This window comes from Triticum urartu, chromosome 2A (genome assembly GCF_056163025.1).
Source record: "Triticum urartu cultivar PI428250 chromosome 2A, HENAU_Tu73, whole genome shotgun sequence".
NCBI classification, from domain to species: Eukaryota; Viridiplantae; Streptophyta; class Magnoliopsida; order Poales; family Poaceae; genus Triticum; species Triticum urartu.
In genome coordinates, this window is record NC_141874.1 from 239,864,673 (window position 1) to 239,874,601 (window position 9,929).

Consider the following 9,929-nt stretch of genomic DNA (forward strand, 5'->3'; position numbering starts at 1 on the left):
CGAGCATACAAAACATAATGTTTATTTGAAGGTTTAGAGGTTGGCACATACAAATATCTTGGAACGGCAGGTAGATACCGTATATAGGAAGGTATGGTGGACTCATATGGAATAACTTTAGGGTTTATGGAATGCACAAGCAGTATTCCTGCTTAGTACAAGTGAAGGCTAGAAAGAGACTAGGAAGCGACCAGCTAGAGAGCGACAATAATCATGAACATGCATTAAAATTAATCAACACTGAATGCAAGCATGAGTACGATATAATTCACCTTGAACATAATTATCGTAGAGGCTATGTTGATTTTGTTTCAACTACATGCATGAACATGTGCCAAGTCAAGCCACTCGGATCATTCAAAGAGGGATACCACACCATCATACCACATCACAACCATTTTAATAGCATGTTGACACGCAAGGTAAACCATTATAAAGTCCTAGCTAATTAAGCATGGCATAAGCAACTATAAGCTCTAATTGTCATTGCAAACATGTTTCATTCATAATAGGCTGAATCAAGAATGATGAACTAATCATATTTACAAAAACAAGAGAGGTCGAGTTCATACCATCTTTTCTCATCTCAGTCAGTTCATCATATATCGTCATTATTGCCTTTCACTTGCACGACCGAATAGTGTGGATAATAATAATAGTGCACATACATTGGACTAAGCTGGAATCTGCAAGCATTCAATTCAAGAGAGAAGACAAGGTAATATGGGCTCTTTGTTAGATCAACAATAATGCATATGAGAGCCACTTAACATTTTCTTTATGGTCTTCTCCTCTCGACCCCCAAAGAAAAGAAATAAAACTATTTACACGAGAAAGCTCCCAAGAAGCAAAAGAAGAACGAGAAATCTTTTTGGGTTTTCTTTTTAATTACTACTACGACAAGCATGGCAAATAACTAGCTAAGAGCTACATCTAATTTTTTAGTTTTTCTTAAGGTTTTTCAAACACACAAGAAGACAACTTAAAAAGAAATTAAACTAGCATGGATGATACAATGAAAAACTATGAGCACCGACAACTAGCATGAGTGTGTGAACATGAATGTAATGTCGGTGAGAGATACGTACTCCCCCAGGCTTAGGCTTTTGGCCTAAGTTGGTCTATGGCCATGGATGGCCTAGTGGATATCCGAAGTTGAAGTTGGGGTCATACCAAGATGCATCAGCTACTGCCTGAAGAGCTGCAGCTTGGAGGCCAAGAGCTGCAGCTTGGAGGCGAGCTGCTTCCGCCCTCCTCTCGTACTCGTTCGCCACCTCCCTGGTTATAACATATCTCCTTTTTGCCTGAAAGTCAAAGAAAGTAGGAGTAGGGAGAGCGACGTAATAGGTGCATCATCTGTCAAACATTAGTCAGTACTGGAGGGACTGATCGTTCCTCTCAACAAACTGATGACATACCATGGCATTATAATCTAAATATGCAGGAGGCAACTCAATATCATCTCTGTGTATGGGTATCTCAAGAAAATCAGTTAAACAGGTTGCATAAATTCCACCGAAGAAATCTCCATTAATACTATTATTATGCAACCTACGTGCAACAATGGCCCCCAAGTTATATTGTCTATCTCCTAATACAACACTCTTGAGAACACTAAGATCGCGAATGCACCTGTGACATGCCTCGTCCTTACCGTTAATGCATCTACCTATAAAGAGAGCAAAATAATGTATGGCAAGAAAATGAATGCTCCCTATGGTACTTTGTGGTATTTCTGTAGATTCCCCCACAGTGATACTTGCAAGAAAATATTTATATTCAGATTTGCGAGGTTCACTACATTACCCCATTGTGGGAGTTTACAAGCAGTATTAAAATCTTCTAAGTCCATGGTATAAGGTTTATCATAAAGATCAAACAAGACAGTTTGAGAATTGCGTAATGATGTAAATTTAAATCTTCTCACAAAGGAATCAGTTAAATAGAGGTACTGACGGCACTTATCTGCCTCGAAGCTCTCAAGATCAGCGTTACCCACATATGTGTCAAATTCTTCCTTGATTCCTGCTTGAACCATAAAATCTTCGGACGGACATTCACAAGGCCGCACTTGAGCATCCCTTGGTAGTTCATTGTCTGGCTTGCGTATTGCGGGCCTGGGTCCTTGCTTCCTTGAGGAACCACCTTGGTACATTTTCCTAAACATATTTCTTCCTCTAAAAAATTTCTAAAATTTTTATTGACTCAAAATAAAATTGAACCAAACTCAATAAATTTGATAGCAACTACTCCTACAAGTGCCTAGAGGCTATATCATGCATTAAAACTACTTTTGACCACATAAATTTGACATCCAAGCTCAAGAAGAGGGTCACCTAAGCAGCACAAATTTGCAATAAATAAAGCACTAGAACAAAAACTAATTGGACCATTGGAGGAGTCACATACAAAAGAACAATCTCCCAAAGCAGTTTTGTGAATGGAGCTTTGAGCAAGGAGATCGAAAATGGCAGCAAGATGAGCAAGAACTCGGGTTTGAGCTGGCTAGTGATTTTTTCTGGACCAAGACGAAGTGTGTGGGTGCAAGGGTAAATGGAGGGGACCCACGTGGGGTCCACGAGGCAGGGGGCACGCCCAGGGGGGTGGGCGCGCCCTCCACACTCGTGGGCACGTGGATGCTCCCCCTGCTGTGTTCTCAGTTCTTAAAATCCTCAAATATTCTAGAAAAAATCATATTTCATTTTCAGGGCATTTGGAGAAATTTTGTTTTCATGGTATTTTTTTATTGCATGGATAATTCAGAAAACAGATAGAAAATACTAATTTTGCTTTATTTCATATAAATAACAAAAAGTAAAAAGAGGGTACAGAGGGTTGTGCTTTCTAAATTCATCCATCTCATGCTCATCAAAAGGAATCCACTAACAAGGTTGATCAAGTCTTGTTAACACACTCTTTCCGAATAACATGAAGCTGGAGAATTTTCCAATAACACTAGGTTACCTCAACGGGGATATGCACATCCCCAACAATAAGAATATCATATTTCTTCTTGACAGTAGGAAGAGGAAATTCAAAACCTCAAATAGTAATTGTTGAAATTTTTCCAATAGAATTGATACTGTGGACTTGAGGTTGTTTCCTCGGAAAGTGTACCGTATGCTCATTACCGTTAACATGAAAAGTGACATTGCCTTTGTTGTAATCAATAATAGCCCCTGCAGTATTCAGAAAGGGTCTACCAAGGATAATCGACATACTATCGTCCTCGGGAATATCAAGAATAACAAAGTCCATTAAAGTAGTAACGTTTGCAACCACAACATGCACATCCTCACAAATACCGACAGGTATAGCAGTTGATTTATTAGCCATTTGCAAAGATATTTCAGTAGGTGTCAACTTATTCAAATCAAGTCTACAATACAAAGAGAGAGGCATAACACTAACACCGGCTCCAAGATCACATAAAGCAGTTTTTACATAGTTTCTTTTAATAGAGCATGGTATAGTTGGTACTCCGGGATCTCCTAGTTTCTTTGGTATTCCACCCTTAAAAGTGTAATTAGCAAGCATGGTGGAAGTTTTAGCCTCTGGTATCTTTCTTTTATTTGTAACAATATCTTTCATGTATTTAGCATAAGGGTTCATTTTAAGCATATCAGTCAAACGCATACGCAAAAAGATAGGTCTAATCATTTCATCAAAGAGCTCAAAATCCTCATCATCCTTTTTGTTGGATGGTTTAGGAGGAAAATGCATGGGTTTCTGAACCCATGGTTCTCTTTCTTTACCGTGCTTTCTAGCAACAAAGTCTCTCTTATCATAACGTTGATTCTTTGATTGTGGGTTATCAAGATCAACAGGAGGTTCAATTTCTACATCATTATCATTGCTAGGTTGAGCATCAACATGAACATTTTCATTAACATTATCACTAGGTTCATGTTCATTACCAGATTGTGTTTCAGCATCAGAAATAGAAATATCATTGGGATTCTCAGGTGTGTCAACAATAGGTTCACTAGAAGCATGCAACGTCCTATAATTTTTCTTTTTCTTCCCCTTAGAAGGACTAGGTGCATCTACATTAGTTCTCTAGGAATCCTTCTCAATTCTCTTAGGGTGGCCCTTAGGGTACAAAGGTTCCTGAGTCATCTTACCCCCTCTAGTCATAACTCTAACTACATTATCATTTCTCTTATTATTTAATTCGTTGAGCAATCATTCTGAGCCTTAATTACTTGTTCTACTTGAGGGGTAACCATAGAAGCATGTTTACTAATAAGTTTAAGTTCACCTTTAACACTAGCCATATAATCACTCAAGTATTCAAGGATATCAGCATTGCGTTTCAATTGTCTACCAACATAAGCATTGTAGTCTTCTTGTTTAACCATAAAGTCACCAAACTCATCCAAGCATTGGCTAGCGAACTTAGTAATTGGGATTTCGCATTTATCAAATCTATAGAGAGAATTTACCTTTACTACCTGTGTCGGTTTATCAAGACCATGAATTTCTTCAGTAGGTGTAAATTCTTAACATCTTCAACTTTAATACCTTTTTCTTTCATAGATTTATTTGTCTCTTGCATATCTTCAGTACTGAGAAATAGAATACCCCTTTTCTTCGGAGTTGGCTTAGGAGTTGGTTCAGGAAGTGTCCAATTATATTCATTAGTCAACATATTATTCAATAGGAATTCAGCTTGATCAACAGTTCTTTCCCTGAAAACACAACCAGCACAACTATCCAGGTAGTCTCTGGAAGCAACTGTTAGTCCATTATAAAAGATATCAAGTATTTCATTCTTCTTGAGAGGATGATCAGGCAAAACATTAAGTAATCGGAGAAGCCTCCCCCAAGCTTGTGGGAGACTCTCTTCTTCAATTTGCACAAAATTATATATTTCGTTAAGGCAGCTTGTTTCTTATGAGTGGGGAAATATTTAGCAGAGAAGTAATAAATCATATCCTGGGGACTACGCACACAACCAGGATCAAGAGAATTAAACCATATTTTAGCATCACCCTCTAATGAGAATGGAAACAACTTAAGGATAAAGTAATAGCGAGTTTTCTCATCATTAGTGAAGAGAGTGGCTATATCATTTAATTTAGTAAGATGTGCCACAACAGTTTCAGATTCATAGCCATAGAAAGGATCAGATTCAACCAAAGTAATTAACTCAGGATCGACAGACAAATCATAATCCTTATCAGTAATAAAGATAGGTGAAGTAGCAACAGCAGGGTCATATTTCATTCTAGCATTCAAAGACTTTTCTTTAAGATTAGCAAATAATTTCTTAAGATCAGATCTATCATTGCAAGCTAAGAAGTCTCTAGCAGTTTCTTCATCCATAACATAACCCTCAGGAACAACAAGCAATTCATATCTAGGGGGAGAATCTTCATCATCACTTTCATCAATATTATCAGTTTCAATAATTTCATTCTCTCTAACCCTAGCCAGTTATTCATCAAGAAATTCACCTAGTGGCATAGTATTATGAAGCATAGAAGTAGTTTCATCATAATTATCATGCAAAGCAGAAGTGGCATCATCAATAACATCCGACATATCAGAATGAATAGTAGGTGTAGGTGTCGCAAGTTTAGTCAAAACAGAAGGTGAATCAAGTGCAGAGCTAGATGGCAGTTCCTTACCTCCCCTCGTAGTTGAGGGAAAAATCGTGGTTCTTTGATCTTTCAAGTTCTTCATAGTGATCCACAGATATAAATCCCAAGTGACTCAAAGAAACAGAGCTATGCTCCCCGGCAACGGCGCCAGAAAATAGTCTTGATAACCCCCAAGTATAGGGGATCGCAACAGTTTTAGAGGGTAGAGTATTCAACCCAAATTTATTGATTCGACACAACGTGAGCCAAAGAATATTCTCAAGTATTAGCAGCTGAGTTGTCAATTCAACCACACCTGGAAACTTAATATCTACAGCAAAGTGTTTAGTAGCAAAGTAATATGGTAGTAGTGGTAATGGTAGCAAAAGTAATATTTTTAGTTTTATAGTGATTGTAACAGTAGCAAAGGAAAAGTAAATAAGCGAAGAACAATATATGAAAAGCTCATAGGCAATGGATCAGTGATGGATAATTCTGTCGGATGCGATCAATCATGCAACAGTTATAACATAGGGTGACACAGAACTAGCTCCAGTTCATCAATGTAATGTAGGCATGTATTCTGAATATAGTCATACGTGCTTATGGAAAAGAACTTGCATGACATCTTTTGTCCTACCCTCCCGTGGTAGCGGGGTCCTATTGGAAACTAAGGGATATTAAGGCCTCCTTTTAATAGAGTACCGGACCAAAGCATTAACACATAGTGAATACATGAAGTCCTCAAACTACGGTCATCACCGGTAAGTATCCCGATTATTGTCACTTCGGGGTTAACAGATCATGTCGGTGGGAAACGACACCTATGGGGTCACTTGGATCCCTTCTACGGTTGGCGGACGTGGGGTTGTGCGAAGAGCAGGTCTAGCGGTCAGCACACAAATCGTTTACCCATGTTCGGGCCGCGGAGGCGCGTAGAACCCTAGTCCTGCTTGTCTGTGTATTGAGGTGTTCTTGTGTTCTTGAACTAGCTGAAGTGGCTCTCTAGTCCAAAAGATCTAAATCCCTCTCCAGTACGCCTCGGGCCTCCTTTTATAGACAAAAGGGGTTGCCACAGTGGCACAAAGGAGGTGGAAAGGTGTACAGGGGCTGAGTCTATCCTCTGGCATCGTCGGACAAATGCATTTAATGCGCTGCCACGTGCCCCTCTTGCATTATTTGGGACGACAAAGAAGCTTGTCCCAACTGTCGTCGCCTCGCCTAGCTCTGACGCGCGTCCAAGATGACGAGGCATTGTAGAGCCACGTTGGCTAGCCGCAGGGATGGCGCGGTGGTGGAGCCTTCACGAAGATAAGCATGCCACCACGCAGATGCTTGCTGAGTTGGTGTAGAGGCTGCATGCTGCCACACAAATGCCTACTCAGCTGGTCGAGCTGGCAGCTATATGGGAGCGGTGGTGGAGTGTTGGCGGATGCGGGCACCACTGCGGCCTCGCAGGCGTCCTCGGTAAGGGTCTTGCCGAGGGCCCGGCAAGGGTCTCGCTGCGGCACCGCGGTCGTCCCCGGCAAGGGTCTTGCCTGGGGTCTCGTGGACCTCCTCGGCAAGGATCTCACCAAGGGTCGTCGTCTTCTGGTTTCCATCTGATCTTGCGTGTCTATGATCTCTACAAAGATTTGCATGCCACCATGGAGGTGCCTCCCGAGCCTTGGTTCCAATATGGCATGGGGACCCCTTGGGTTCAAGGGTGGTACACTCTATTGGCGTCAGGTAAGTTGCCCCGGCAAGGATCCTATCGAGGCTGTGGAAGCCACCCCGGTAAGAGTTTTGCCGGGGGAGTCCACCTCACCCGCTTGATCTCTTTGCATCTCTGGCCTTGGCGTTTCTCCGGCATCCCTCCCCTGCCCTGCTTAGTGTGGCCGTGGGCGCGGCTCTGACTGCCCGTGCACAAGATAAGGGGTGCAAAAGGAGAGCCCCTACTTTTGTACACCGACAGATCATAACACATAATAGGTGACTATAGAGTTGCAAGATAGGATCAAGAACTCACATATATTCATGAAAACATAACAGGTTCAGATCTGAAATCATGGCACTCGGGCCCTAGTGACAAGAATTAAGCATAGCAAAGTCATAGCAATATCTATCTCAGAACATAGTGGATACTAGGGATCAAACCCTAACAAAACTAACTCGATTACATGATAAATCTCATCCAACCCATCACCATCCAGCAAGCCTATGATGGAATTACTCACGCACGGCGGTGAGCATCATGAAATTGGTGATGGAGGAAGGTTGGTGATGACGATGGCGACAGATTCCCCTCTTCGGAGCCCCGAACGGACTCCAGATCAGCCCTCCCGAGAGAGTTTAGGGCTTTGCAGCGGCTCCGTATCATAAAACGCGATGAATCCTTCTCTCTGATTTTTTCTCCCCGGACACGAATATATGGAGTTGGAGTTGAGGTCGGTGGAGCGTCAGGGGGCCCACGAGGCAGGGGGCGCGCCCAGGGGGGTAGGCGCGCCCCCCACCCTCATGGACAGGGTGTGGTCCCCCTAACATGGATCTTTTCGCCAATATTTTTTATGTATTCCAAAAATAATCTCCGTTGATTTTCAGGTCATTCCGAGAACTTTTATTTCTGCACAAAATAACACCATGGCAATTCTGCTGAAAACAACGTCAGTCCGGGTTAGTTCCATTCAAATTATGCAAGTTAGAGTCCAAAACAAGGGCAAAAGTATTTGGAAAAGTAGATACGGTAGAGACGTATCAACGGGATCCCATTTCGACTGTGGCCGGTTGAACACAAGGCCGTTTCCTCTGTTCTGCGGTACGCCAGGCCTTGTTTCAATCGGTTGTTCCGTCCAAGCCGGTTGGCTCCCGATGAACACGACGGCGTAGTTTCTCTGTTCCGACCCAGCCATGTACATGAGCCCTGGCCATATGTATGCGCGAGTAGGCATTGGAGACCCCGCCCATATGTACGTACATGGCCGTATTTACTTTCTTGCACCCCTGATGTATGTACGTGTACATGCTACGTGCGCACCTCTACGACGAAACATGCCCTTCCTTACTCGGCCACGGTTCATTGCTGCAGCATGCAGACAGACCAATCGACCAGTATGTACGTACATGTTCGCGACCAGAATGACAATGCTACGTACGCTTCGACCAGGTGGGTCCCGACTGTCAGGGAGGATAAGGAGGCACTTCCTTGCATGCGAAGATGTAGCTGGTGGGTCCCAGCAGTCAGGGGGCATATCATTTTTTGCCCGTAATATGGACGCACTTATTTGCGTGCGAAGTTGTAGCTGGTGGGTCCTAGCAGTCAGGGGGGAAACGTTTTTTCGCGAAATATGGTGGCCCGTCCGGTGGGTCCCAGCTGTAAGGTGGAGGTCATTATTTTCTGCGTAATAAGGAGGCATTTCCCTGTGTGCGGCCGTGGACGCAGCTGTCAGCCTCTCCACATACAATCCACTTCCAATGGATGTTGTTCGTTGACCGCGTTGACCAGGCTGCACCGAGAGCACCAGGGCGGTGGATGAAGGCAGGGCCTAGGAAGGGGACGACGCGGAGCCAGGGAAGACGCGGCAGTGGATGCCCACGCAGAGAGGAGTATGAGGGTTCACTGGTTCGGCTTCGGTGTGAGGTTGCCGTCGCCACAGAATATCAGGGGGTGTGGGTGAGTAGAGGGATGACCTGGCCAGCGATGAGAGTAGTAGGGGGCAGTGAGGCCTCCGCGATAGCACATCCGGGCACGGGAGACAGGAGGACGCGGCACGACCGACGCTAGTTTCGGCGACTGGAGCAAGAAGACCAGAGATTGAAGAAGCACTACAGCCGTTGGATGGACATCGTACGGTCACTGGAGCTAGAATCATTCATATTGACTACGTTGACAAAGCCCTCAGTCCCCGTCAACTTATTAGGCCCACAAGTCAGCCTCCCACTATGGTGGGTCCTAGCTAGCAGGGGGAGTATTCATTTTTTGCATAGTAAGGAAGCACTTCCATGCATGCGAAGATATAGCTGGTGGGTCCAAGCTATCAGCGGCGAGAACATTTTTTCGTGAAATACAGAGGCCCTTCTGGTGGGTCCCAGCTGTCAGGTGGAGGAATCATTATTTTCCGTGTAATAAGGAGGCATTTCCTTGTGCGCGGCCATGGACCCAGCTGTCAGCCTCTCCACGTAGAGTCCACTTCCGAAGGATGTCCTTCATTGACCATGTTGACCACGCCGCGTAGAGAGCACTAGGGCGGTGGATGACGACGAGGCCTAGGAAGGGAATGACACGGAACCAGGGAAGACTCGGCAGTTGTTTCACACGCGGAGGGGAGTATGAGGGTTTACTGGTTCGTCTACCGTCGCTGGAGAATA